This window comes from Arachis hypogaea, chromosome 19, assembly GCF_003086295.3.
Source record: "Arachis hypogaea cultivar Tifrunner chromosome 19, arahy.Tifrunner.gnm2.J5K5, whole genome shotgun sequence".
Classification (NCBI taxonomy): Eukaryota; Viridiplantae; Streptophyta; class Magnoliopsida; order Fabales; family Fabaceae; genus Arachis; species Arachis hypogaea.
Genome location: NC_092054.1, coordinates 45,484,049 through 45,498,359, shown reverse-complemented (window position 1 = coordinate 45,498,359; position 14,311 = coordinate 45,484,049).

Sequence of the window (14,311 nt, the reverse complement as noted above, 5' to 3'; positions counted from 1 at the left end):
ATACAAAAATACATTAATAATTAATTTTAATAGCTAATTTTAGTATATAAATAACATTTTTATTCCTAATGTATACATATTATTAAATGGTTTGATATTTAGAACTAAGGTTCTGAGAACCGAATCGGTCATCGAACCATTTTAGTTACTGATTCATTGATTTATTGGTTCAATTGGTCCAACCGTGATTCAACTGAAAAAACCGTTTTGAAATAAAAAATATAAAATAATAAATAAATTATAAATAAATATTTTAAAATATAATTATAGTTTAATATATATCTTAAACTATCTTCCAAATTTAAAACACTACATGAAATGTCATCGACTAAAACCATATGATCTTATCAAAATATACTATAAAACTAAAATTAAACATAGAATTACAAGTCATCATCTAGATTTTCAATGATACAAAAAATTAAACAATTTTGATTCCAATAAATTAGAATAGAAATTGAAACTCTATATTGGCTGACTTGTGTTTCATAACCCTCTGGAAGTTTGATAATGAAAGAATGAGCATTGGCTACTCTTGTAGCTTCTTCAATCTCAACTTGGTCAGCATCAGATCTTTCTAAGAGCATGTTTTCTCTAATTGTTATCGCAAACAAAGCCAATTCTTGATTCACTAGTCCTATTTGCTGCCTCAACCATTTTAGCTTCAAACTCTTAACATCATTCCCATCTAACAAAACTTGTCTTACATACAATTTCTTCAATTAATTAGTGTCACATAACATACTATACCATATCATATGGCTTTTGATTAATATGCATAACTTCAGTTCCAAATTTTTTGACAAGCAAATAAACTACATACTAAACAAGAATGCAACTTTACTTAGCCATCACTCAAATTGAGAAATTGTAACTTTTAAGTTTACCTGATAGAATCTCTCTATGAGGGACACAACCATGCTCTTTTCGGAGCCACTGCTGAGCAATCCTCAGTGCAGATGAGTAACCTTGCAGTGCTCTATTCTCCCCCAACAAATGCCAGCAGCCCAACACCACTCTGATTTGAACAATAGTCTGCAAAAAAAAAAAGCCTCAACATCATCAACAACAATCACAACACCACCCCAGATGAAAAAAAGTTAAAAGAAGCTCCCAAGATTAATACTTTGGTGTATTATTGACCTGTTCAACAATGTTGCCTGCTGGAGAAAGAACTTCTTGCCTTTTAGCAGAGAGCTTGGCCAAAGTGGTGTGTGAATGGCTCCAATGACAGCTATAGAATAACAAATCCATTTTTAGTAATAATTTCAACACAAAATCAATTATTTGATTTCTATTCACAATTTCACATTCAGAAATTAAAAAAAGCAGCAACAGAGTATCAAATCTATTTTTAGCAATATTCAACAACACAAAATCAATTATTTGATTTTCCTTCACAATTTCACATTCAAAAATTAAAAAAGGCAGTAACAGAGTAACATAAATCAATTATTCAACATTATTATTACAAAAAAAATTAATACCTAGGCTAGAAGCTGGATCCTGGAAGGATGGAACAGGGCAGAGCTGGCGAGGGTGTGAAAGTGGCTGGGGACAGTGGCCGACGTGGTGGTGTAGAACAGAGCTGGCACCGGCAGGAAGTGACTGCGCGACGGAGGCAAGAGGCCAGACTGGCGACAGTGGATTCGATTTTCGAAGCTCAAACGGTGGTGGCTGGACAGACGTTGCGCCGTTGCCTTCGAAGCTCGAAGTTGGGACGGCGGTGGTGACTGGACGGACATGCGTCGGCGGCTTCGATGAGGTTGAGATGAATTGGGGCTAGAGTCTGGACTCTGGACTGCTGCTTCGCGTTGTGGAGGCTGAAGACTAGAAGGAAGAGGGGTTATAGAACTTAGGGTTGCCATCCCTACATAGCGAAACGCAGCGTTTTTGTTAAGATTCAAAAATTGGTCGGGTCATGGTTCGGTTCGACCGACCGGTTCTTGGCCGGTTCAACGATCCAATGGCGGTTTTGAAATTTGCCGGTTTTGCCTTCTGTCCGAATCGTAATTGATAGCGGTTCGCAGTTCGACCGGTTTTCAGAACCTTGTTTAGAACACCACAGATGATAGAAAAGAGAATTCCAATTTAATGTTGTATAAGAGGAAAAGTAAATTTCTCCTCTTAGAAAAGAGAGAAGCCGGTTTTTTGTTCAAAAACCAAGGCAACAAGCGGCTTGATTAGGAGTGCACGTGGAGTCACATGAAGTCGGATTTGTCTTGATTTAAATTCGGCCTTACATAATGACCGAATCTATTTTTTAGATTTTTATTCAGTTCTAGACCCGATAAAATCACACTATTTTCGGGCTATATTAAAATCGAATCTAAATTGAGTGAAATTCAGATCTTGATAAATTTAATGTCAAAAAATTATGATGCACTTATTTATAAAATAGAAAAAAACATACTTGTTCATTGAAAAGTTGATATCCATACTTGAATTTGAATTTGTTCATAAATTATAATTCCATGCTTCTTTGATCTACTTTTTAAAATAAATGTGATTAAAAATAAAATAATAAGCTTATAATTAATGTAACGTAATATTAAAATTAATTTAAAATATATATACCTTTTTTAGTCTTCTAAGAAGCATATGAGTCAGGTAAAATTGGGTTCGCCTTGACCTGAATTTAACTTTAAATAATGTCCAAATTTATTTTTAAGATCCTTATCCGATTATAAATTTAGTAAAATCATACCAAGTTAGTCTCAAAATATTTTGGTCCGAATTGAATCTTCGGACCAGACCGTTATGTGCATCCCTAAGCCAAAATAAGAGACATTTAAATTTGTTACAAATATCTAATATCTACTAACCACATATCAACATAATTTAAAAAAAAGTTAAATAAAAATATATACTCGATAGTAAATATTAGAGAAGACGATTGGAATGTAGAAGCAATAACATAATCAAAATATTTTTAAAAAATTGGAAAAGACGGTTGGAAAGAATAACATAATATTTTGTTACTCTGTAAATAATATTTACATACATTTTTTTCGCAATTTTTTTAATTTTTTTTTTAAATTTAAACTTTTCTAACAAAAACTAATATTTTTTAGCGTTCAAAAAATATTCCAAATTAATTCAACTCTTGTTTTTAATTATTTGCAAAATATTTTTAAAATTCAAATACCACTTTCAAACTCTCAAAATCCAAATCAAAATTTCATACTACTAAATACATTTCAAATTCTAAACTCACAAAATTTTTATAATTTTAATTTTCAAGTTTCTTATAATTGTTAATTTTTCATTTTTCAACCACATAATTAAAATTCACAAACATCTCATTATTCATCCCTAACTATATTTAGCCTATCGATCGAAAATATAAATCCAATATTCATAATGTTATTTTCAACTCAATTCAGTGCTTCAATACATGACTCAGTTGGTGTTGGTAGTTCTTTTAACCCATCGACTCAAACTCCAATACATTTGAGTCCAAATTCGCAATATGCGAATGTTGTCAACTCTTGTGTGTGTATTAGATGCTATAGGCCTCAACGATAACAAAATTAAAAATCGTAAACAAGATAGCATCCAACACTAGCAATGAGAAGAGGATGATATGTTGATTAGTGCATTGTTGAATTTATCAACAGATCCTATAATTGGTACCATCCAAAAAAGTGAAATATTTTGGAATTAAATTAACGGCTTCTGTGAAAAATTTAACGCTGACATGAAAAAGGGGACAATTACAACTAAGAAACAATGGTATAAAATTAATAAGACAGTTGCACAATTTTCTAGTTTCTACGATCAAGCTACTCGAAATATAAGGAGTGGTTCGAACTTTGAAGATATTAAAGTGTTTTTCTATAATCTCTATTCCATAAATTATGATAAAAATTCACTTTTAAGAAACATTCAAATATGCTTCGTTTGGAAGAAAATGAAAAATCTAACTACCAACTTAAAGTGGAACTTCTAAGAGAACCAAAATTAGTGCAATTAGAGCATACTTATTATCATCTAATTCAAAAACACCATTGACTAAAGAAATTGGTGTGGGCTCTTCCGTTTGTCCACAAGGATCATAGAAGGGTGAGAAAAAAATATCAATGGTTTAAAAATAGGGTAAAGTACTAAATTAGTCCCCTACGTTTGGGCGTAATCCTGTTTTGGTCCTTAAGGTTTAAAGTATCCTATTTGAATGCAAAAAAGTTTTATTTAGCTTCAATTTAGTCCCATCGTGAGGTCAAATTCAAATAATTAATAGAATATCCTATATAACAGCGGCACAAGAATAAGGACGATAATTTGGAGAACAAGTACAACCTCCAGAGGCACAAAATCAACCGTAGATGCATCAATATATTTATTTATCATTCTCCTTAGTTCTATAGAAAATATTTCATTTAAATTATAAAAAAATGATAAATAAATGTATTGATGCATTCATGGTTGATTTTGTGTCTTTGGAGCTTGTACTTGTTCTCCAGATTATCGACTTTATTCTTGTACTGCTCATGTAGGACATTCCATTAATTATTTAACTTTGACCTCACGGTGGGATTATATTGAAGCTAAATAAAACTTTTTTGGATTCAAATAGGATACTTTAAACCTTAAGAACAAAAATAGGATTACGCCCAAATGTAGGGGACTAATTCAGTACTTTATTCTTAAAAGTATATCTCATGGAGGATATTAAGAATGCTAGGAAAAAGGAGCTATTGGATAGAAAAAAGGAAAGAAAAGAGGAGAAGGAACATAGGAAAAAAATTATGCAGTTAAGGAGAAAGAGCTATAAATTCAAGTGACTATAAAGGAACAAGAGTTGTTGCCTCACAACTATATCAAATTAGTTGTTATAACTAGTCGTTACAAATTAGTCATTCCAAAACTAGCCATTATAAAATAGTTGTTGCAAAAGTAGAAGTTAGGAATTAGCTAGTTGTTGCGGAAAGACTTATAAATAGAGGTGGCAAAATGGGTCGAACCCCGCTGGATCAAACCGCTAAAAAATACGGGTTAGATGAGATTTTGAACCAGCCGAAACCGCGGGGCGGGCTGCCATCTCTTTTTAAAGATTATTTTAGGATTTCACACAAATTGAAATTCGGGTTTCACACAAACACTAAAGTGACTGAACACAACCTCCCCCTCCCTGACCCTGAGCTCCCTGCCTCCCTGTTCACTCTCATCTCTCAAGCTCTTTCTCATTTTCAAAGCATCGACGGCGGCAGCAGGGATTCGCTCACACATTCGCAGCGGTGTGCTCGACTCTCCTATCTCACAGCTCTTTCTCTCATCATCTTTATCTCCCTTACATTCGCTGCAGCACGCTTGTCTCTCCTCTCTCACGGCTTTGCCTCTCGTCGTCTCTGACTCCCTCACATTTGCTACGGCATGAGATCCTCCTTCACATCTCTGCCTCTCGGTGGCAGCACGTTTTCCTGACATTTGCGATGGTACTCTCGTCTTCCCTTTTTCACTGTTTGTATCTGGCTCTCTAGCAGTGGCAAGCTCCTCCTCTGTTAACTAGTAAGCTATTTGTTTATTATTTTTATTTTTCTATTTGTGGGAGGGATGTTTGATGCTTTAATGATTCTATTTGATTATTGATTATGTTTATTATTGGTTACTGATTCTATTTTATTACTATTTCTGATTTTGTTTGAAGATTTTCTTACTGTTATTCTATAATTGATTTAGTTATTCATGATGTAGTTAATACTTAATAGTTACTATTTTAGATATTATTATGTTATTTAGGTTGAGTTATAGATTCTGTAATGGATAACTCTATCTCCATGGAGTTTGATGGTGGAAATCTAACACAAAATTCTAAAAACGAAAAGAGATCTAAAGTTGCAGAAGACATTAAAAAGAGCGGTGTTTCAACTTTCAGAGCAGATTCAAAGTATATTGATTTGAAAGTTGACAACTAATTTGTGTGTTAATTTATAAATTATGTTGTGTGTTTTGTTTTAAATATAATTTGATTATTTGATATGGATTTGTGTATAGATTATGTGTGTATGACCTTATGTTTTATTATTGTTGTGTTTGAGACTTATTAAATTTTTATTGTTAATATTGTGATTTAAATATATTTGAAATCTAGAATCATGTTATTTTGGGGTCTTTTTTAATTAAAAAAAAACAAAGAGGTGGCTCGGCCCTTCAACCCGCCAATCTGCCCTTTAGTGGGGCGGGGTAGCAAGTTAAACTCATATCAATTTGGCAGAGAGCGCCGGCCCGCCCCATATTTGGGCGAGTTTTGGTGGGACAAGCCGGCCTGATTTGCCACCCTTACTTATAAGTATCAATTATTATTCATTTAAATTTCCTAGACACTGCTCTAAATTTAGTTTCTCACCCTATAAAACTACTAAAAAAAATATTTCAACAAATGATTAGAAACTCTTATGAAAACAATAAGGGATTTGATGAGTTGTTTAATAAAGCTTTGTATGATAAAATTTTTTTTGTCAAAATAACATAATCATAGATATCAGAATATGAAGATCTTGATATCACACCAAACTAATATGCCAAGAGATCCTCTTTCACTCCTTGTAGGTGGATCAATAGAGATCAAAAAGTAAGACATGATCTCCTTTTCAAAAGTTACTTTACAGAAGACCGGTGTATCATGCTGAAATTTTTCGATAAAGGTTTTGAACGAAAAGATATGTATTTTTTCTGATAGTTAACGTCCTCTCAAATGTTTTTATCTGTATTTTCAATAGAAAATCGATACTACTGGAAGAAAAGATTAATCACCATTGCAAAAATGCACTGTAGTGATGTAGATGTTAACATATGGAGTGAAAGCTGATATTGTCAATGGTTATGTATGCAAAGGAGAAAACATCACAATTAAATACTTGAAAAAATTTATTGAAGGAATAATTTTAATGTTCAAGATTGAACACTTGTGAAAACCAAATTCAAATGATATATAATAGTTGCTACAAATGGAGGCTCATGATTTTCTTGGCATGTTGGATGGCATCGCCTACATACATGCATTGGCAATGAAAAAATTGTCTAAAGGAGTGAAAAGATATTTACATGATTGGTTATCATGGAGTTGCAACTATAGTACTTGAGATTGTGACATCTTCATACTTTTAGATATGACATGTATGTTTTTGAGTTTTTGGTTCAAATAACGATATCAAGGTGTTAGACCGTTTATCAATGTTCGATGATATTATGGACTCCATAGGCAAATCATATTATTAATAATAATGATTATAATGTGGGATACCATTTAGCGTATAATATCTATCTTGAATGGGAAACATTAATCAATGTCAAAATCACAAGGGGAGAAGCGCAAGCTATTTGCACAATACCAAAAATGGCAAAAAATCTTGTAAACATAATAAGAGCATGCATTATATTGCATAATATGATTGCTAAGGATGAAAGAAACACTTATGTAAAAAATCTTGTTTAAGGCCTAAAGTATGACGGTGTGAAAAATGACTTATCAAAATCACAGGAGGAGAGAAAAATTTTGCACTATACTATCAATTTCTCTAAAAAAATATCCATCTTCAAAATAGGTAGAAGCATTGACAATTAAAAGAGGACTTACTTAAATACATATAGCAATTTTATAATGTTTCTAATTAGTCAAAACTCGAATTATGTATTGTTTATTGTTATTAATTTTTTTTCTCGTACATTATTTATTTATGATAGTGGATTACATTTAAAATTTACGAATTTTGATAATATTATAATTGAAAGAAATTTAATTAAATAGCTTCTTTAATTTATTTTTATTTTAATTAAATAAATAGATAAGACAATAATAGAGACCAAAGTTTATCCTTTCTATTTGAAAAAAAAGAGATATTTTTAGTCCATATTACTCTTTATGACACAAAAATAAATTTGGTATTATTTTTTATAACAAATAAGTCATAAATAAAAATTTAATGTAATTTTAAGAGTGACAAATGAGACATGACAGGACAGGTTATTCCATTTGCTACTCCTATATAATTTCTTATTGAAGTTATTTTTATTGCCTACAATATTTTTTGTAGGACTCACATCTTATTAAAAGTTGAATCGTTCATACTTTTACTAAGAGCTATTATGTTAATTAATTAAGATATAGAGTATAATAATATTTCCAGAAGTAATATTCTATAAGTTGATGGTCCTTTATTTTTTCATTAAATGAAATTCTTTCATTAAATGAAGGGGTTAAGCCCCCACCAATTAAAAGTTTATTTGGATAAATTCCATAGTTATTAAACCTGGATTAGATCGGTCGAAAAAATCAGTGAATTGGACTTTAAACCGGTTTGGATAACTCTTTTAACTGTTCCTGCAATTGACTCGCAAAAAATGGTTTGACTCATCTTAAACCAGTCAATTCGGTTCAAACAGAACATATTTAAACCGGTGTGGCTCAAGCTTGGAGACTTTGAGATAAAGGAGTGTTGATCTTTCACTAGGGCAACTTCTCCTTTAATATTATTAGGGTAAATAATTATATATATTATAAAAGTAACGCCAAGCACTTATTAAGTTATCATACTAAAGACTAATAATTATATATATTATACTAAAAGTAATTATATTTAAATTAAAGTAATACAATTTAAAAAATATAAAATATTATTTTTATTCTTCCATAATAATATTATATTTATTTATTTTATAGTTAATTTTGATATACTAACAATATAAGATATTTTACATAATTATCAATCATCTCTGTTCTTTTAAATAATCATTTTGCGGTTAATATAAAAAATAATTATTTTTGACGTAGTGTTATATAATTAAATATAATACATCAAAATTTTAATTTTATTATAATTGTATATATTATTTAATTATTATCGGGTCAAACGATTCAACCAGTGACTCATTAGTTGAACCATTAACCCAATAACCCAGTAATTTAGCCGGATCGATTATCGGTTCTGTTCTGATAACTATTGATAAATTCAATAGAAATTATATTATTTTCCAACAAAATTATTTATATTCATTTCATATTCATTAAAATGTTAATTATTTAAATTCTAATAAATTCTAAATTATTTTCAAATATTTTTTTTGTATTTTTCTTGGAGTTAAGGTCGTTCAAATTTTTAAAGATTGTGATTGTTATAAATTGTGCTTGAATCAAGTTTTTATTTTGATAAATTGTGGTTTGAAACTAAAATTTTTGAACATTTTCTATTTGGTCTATATCTTTTTCTTGCTTATTCGTAAATTATGGTTTAGAACTAAAATAATAAAAGTTGTTTGTTTAACGATAAATAGTGAATTAATCCCACAATGGATAAATATTTTCAATTAAAATATAAAATAAATATAACAAATTTTGTTTTAAGCCAAACACTATTTGTGTGATTTTTTTTAAAATACTTTTTTCTTGGGACCAAAATCGAGTGGTTCAAGCCTGATTTTGGTGTAAATCGAGTGAAAAAATCGATTTGGAATGAAAATCGAGAGAGTGAGCCCTTATTTTGTTGCATCATAAAAATCGATGTGAGCCCACTCGATTTTGGTTTGGTCCCCAGTATAAATAAGTAGCATATTTTTATCTCTTTCCCGCACATTTCTTACTCTTTTTACACACCTCTCGATTCACTCTCGCTCACTAAGCTCACTCACCAGGTTCAATTCATTACATAGGACTAGTGGTGTCAATATGTTTGGCTTTATAGGGCTTTGGCTCTACTTTATAGGGCCAGAAGAATAAAAAGCCCTTTAACTAATAGGGTCAAATTTTTAAAAAGCCCTCAGGGCCAAAAATCCTCATGGGCCAAAAGCCCTAGGGCCAACCCATGGGTTACCTAATTCTCTTTTTTTTTTTTTACATTCTCTATTTCAACAACACACATAAAACTTATTAAAAGTCATTAATTTGTTTTATCCCTTTATTTTTATGCTTGAAAAATAAATGTTAATAATGTACATTGATCATATTAAATCCAACTTTTAACTATATATATCAAGAAATCAAACATGACATTTACTATCTCATCACCCTTTTTCTTACTCTCTAGAATTTACCATCAAGAATGTCTCTAAAAAATTAAAATAAAGTTTATACAAAAATTCATCATCTAAAATCATGAATGTTGAGGGAGATGCATCGTTGCTGTTGACACTTCTTCTTCTTCATGAATTTCACCAATTTCATCATCTAAAATCAACCAATTAAAAAACAGTTAGAAATTCAATTTAAAATATTATTTGAAAAAAATAGTATAAATATTTACCATCATGATTTGGAACAAATCCACGTAACCAACTCCTTGTGCAAATAAGCATTTGGACATGCTCATGAAGAGTGGAACTTCGATATTTTGTTAAAACACGTCCACCAATACTGAATGCAGACTCAGATGCTACCGTAGTGATGGGAATACTTAAAACATCTCTGGTCATAACTGACAGAGTGGGAAACCTATCCTCATTAATCTTCCAAAAATTCAGCACATCATACTTCAAATCATCTTCATTGGTGTGAATCAAACCTTCTTTTAGATAAATCTCTAATTCATCTTTATCCTTGGAAGTTTGGGTTTCACAGTCAAATTCTCTGAACTCCTAAAAGATATAGTATAAAGATTATTTAAGTAACGAATAAACATAATAGGAGAAAAATAATACTATATTAAAATTAAATACCTTCATCACTATTTTGCTCTTCTTTGTAAGCCTTCCTTCTTCAGGTGACATAGGAGATTGATTACTACTTTGAGAAATTGTTGAACCACCAAAAGTATTTATGTACTCTCCATACAACCTTTTAAATTTCTCCAATACTTCATTTGCCTTCAATTCAAAGGTTGAAGGATCTAGTTTTTTGTAACAAAACCTCAAGAACTTTAACTTTAATCGAGGATCAAGAATTGCCCCAAAAGCTAAGACAGTGCTATAATCCTTCCAATATTTATCAAACTTCATCTTCATTCTGAAAGCCATGTTCATAATAACAACATCATCACAATTTTCATTATTTTCCAAAAGACATTCAATTTTCCAAACTTGCATAAAATACAAATTTGATGTTGGATATGATGAACCCGAAATGAGGTTTGTAGTTTCATAAAATGGCTCTAAAAATTCACACATTTTTTTTGCTAAGCTCCATTCTTCATTTGTCGGACAATCTTTATAAGCTCCATCTACAACACTAAGGATGTCAAACGCTTTTTCAAATTTAATTGCACTTTCCAACATCATATATGTAGAATTCCATCGAGTTGGAACGTCTGATTTTAGACCAACACCTTCTTCAATTTCTGCTTGCTGCACACAATCTTTAAATTTCATCATTCTCCCATCAGAAGCTTTCACATACTTCACACTCTCTCTGATTTTAAATAAAGCTCCAACAGCCACCTTTAACCCTTCTTGCACAATCAAATTTAAAATGTGAGCGGAGCAACGCACATGAAAATATTCTCCATCGCAAAGCAAACTATTCTGCTTACGTAGATGAGTTTTTAAGATGTTTTGCATGTTGTCATTTGCAAAAGCATTATCTAAAGTAATAGAGAATACTTTCTTATCAATACCCCATTGCTTCAAAGAGTTAAATAAGACTGCTTCCATATCGGTTCCAGTATGGGGAGGAATCATTCGACAAAAATTCAAAATCTTACTCACTAGTCGCCAATTCTCATCAACAAAATGAGCTGTCAGACAAATATATCCTTCAGTGGTAGATGCTGTCCACACATCAGATGTCAAACAAATTCTATTAGGTATCCTAGACATCTTCTGCCTCAATTTCTCTTTCTCTGTTGAATAAATCATTTGAAGATCTGAAACTAAAGTGTTTCTAGAAGGCATTATAATCGTTGGACTAATGTAATTAATCCAATCTCTAATACCCTCATACTCAACAAAGCTGAACGCAAGATCATGTTTTGCTATAGCTTGAGCGAGTTTTTTTCTATGAACATGCTGATTAATTTTGGTTGGCAGACTCTCTATATCATCATCAAATCTAATATTGAGAGGTATAGATTTACAAGAAACTATGTGACGACTTAGATGAGAAGTCCCGTAACCATTCTTAGTTTTTGGATTTTTTCCAATTTTGTATTCACGATGACAAAAATTGCATTCAGCCTTTTCAATACCATCTATGTCTTTTCCAATCTTCTTAAAAAATCTCCAAACATTAGATTTTTTACCAGAATCAATACTACCAGAAGCTTGAACAGGAGTCTCAGAAACAATCTCATCATCCATGTTTATAAATTTCCTAATCATATCCAAATAATGTATATTAAAATTCTATAGCAACAACAACAACATTCATTAATTCATATTAATTATTCATCTCTGAAGTTTCAATAAGAAGTAATTGAAGAGAAAACAGTAACAATCAATCAAACAAGCAAAGCATGTATTAGGATTTAGGAACGGAAAAGCAAGAGAAGCTGAAACATAGGCCGAAAAAAGTATCATCCCACCAGCAGACACAAGTATCAAAAGCATAATCTCAATTTCACACCAACAAAATTATAGACTGCAAAATCAGTCTACACTACATAAGCATCAAATCACAAATTTCTTATAATTTAAAATCAAAAGATGTCATAATAGAAAATTTCGGAATCCTTTAACAATATAACTTTGTGATCAGCTGCCCTTTTATTTTTTTGTTAAAAAGATAAAGTTATTTCTTAAATTTAGACCAAGAAGCCTTTAATTAAATAAATGAAGATAGAATCTTAAAGAAAGTCACATATGAAACAAGTGGTGGAAAATAGACAATAAGAATCTTAAAGAAAGTCATAAGTCACATATGGAACAAGTGGTGGAAAATAGACAATAAGAATCTTAAAGAAAGTCACATATGGAAAGGGAGGCCAAAAGACAAAACAATGTTACGTTACTGTAATTTAAAACCAAGAAAGTGCATTGAATAGTCAACAAAAAACTAGTGTTTTCCAAATATTAAAACCTCAGACCTTTTGGTTTATTAGTTCAAGCCCTGAAGCAAAATTCTCCAACCTAGCAAGATCATGTTACCACTAAATCAAACTGAGTGCCTTTTACAAATCCCAAAAAAATTATAACAGTGAACTTTATCTGCCGGATTGAAAGCTTTTAATAGTATGAAATTGATAAATCGTGTTTAGCATTGTAATTTTTCTTGGACCTATAAATTTATTATTTCAATTCTTAAAGAATTAAAGCACCAAAAAAATCTGAACTCTCTTCTTATATAAGCCAAAGTAAGTTTACTTGATGGAGTCAATGATATGAAACAAATTAAAGAGAGAAGACTAAGTATAACTATAGAATGCAAGTTAGCAAACTAAAATATTAGAGACAAAGATGTCAAAACCTTGAGTGTGACAGAGAGAGTTAAGTTTGTGGAGGATAACCAAGCACAGAGATTTGTAGATGCAGCAGTTACATTCAATAGCATCATTTTAGAAGCTAAGTATGGAAAAATTACTTGAATATCTCAGACTTCCTGCATGTGCTTTGAATTTTGAAAGGGTCTGCAGAAGCCGCCACAAGCCCACAATCAATAATTTTCTTGTCTTCCCCTAAATGAACGGCAATTCAATATCACACTCTCATGAGTATGATTTATCATCACTATTAGAATTAGGAATAATACATACATGTCACTTATCACTTATGCAACTGATTTACTTAGAAAACTAAAAACAAGGAAGTTTGTGGTGGTAATGAAAGATAAAAGATAACGAGAAAATTAAACATGAAAGACATCAATGCAAGTTGTTAACAAAGTCAATTAGTAATGACAAAAATATACTATCAACAATCAAGGAACTTCACTGTGAAGTAGTAACAACTAACAAGAGACAAAATAGTTCAGTTTGTGGAATTTATGTAATGAAGCAGAGAGGCTACTCTGCATAACAAAGTGCACAGAAATCAATATATGCTCGGTTGAAGTTGCAATTTGCAAATACTTATTTTTCAAAACAATACCAGTTCTACAATTTAAAAATTTCTAATTAGTTATCAACAATCCAAGTAATTAGTTATCAACAATTTAAAAATTTTGTTTGATTTATTATGCCATTACCCATTCTCATGAAACTCATCCAAATATGAAGATAATGAATCAAAAACATCATAGAAAGAAAATATGGAATAGACAGAAGCTAAACAATCCAACAGTTAATCATGCTAAGCAACAATACCAAAATCACATTAAACATGTTTAAAATCAGAATAATTGCTTATGTAGGAATCAAATAGCAGATTATTGAAAAATGGTAACTAAAACTCAACTTTGATTCTCAATTCTATAATCTCCTTTTGGGAAAAAATTAAAAACAAGTTCATAGTT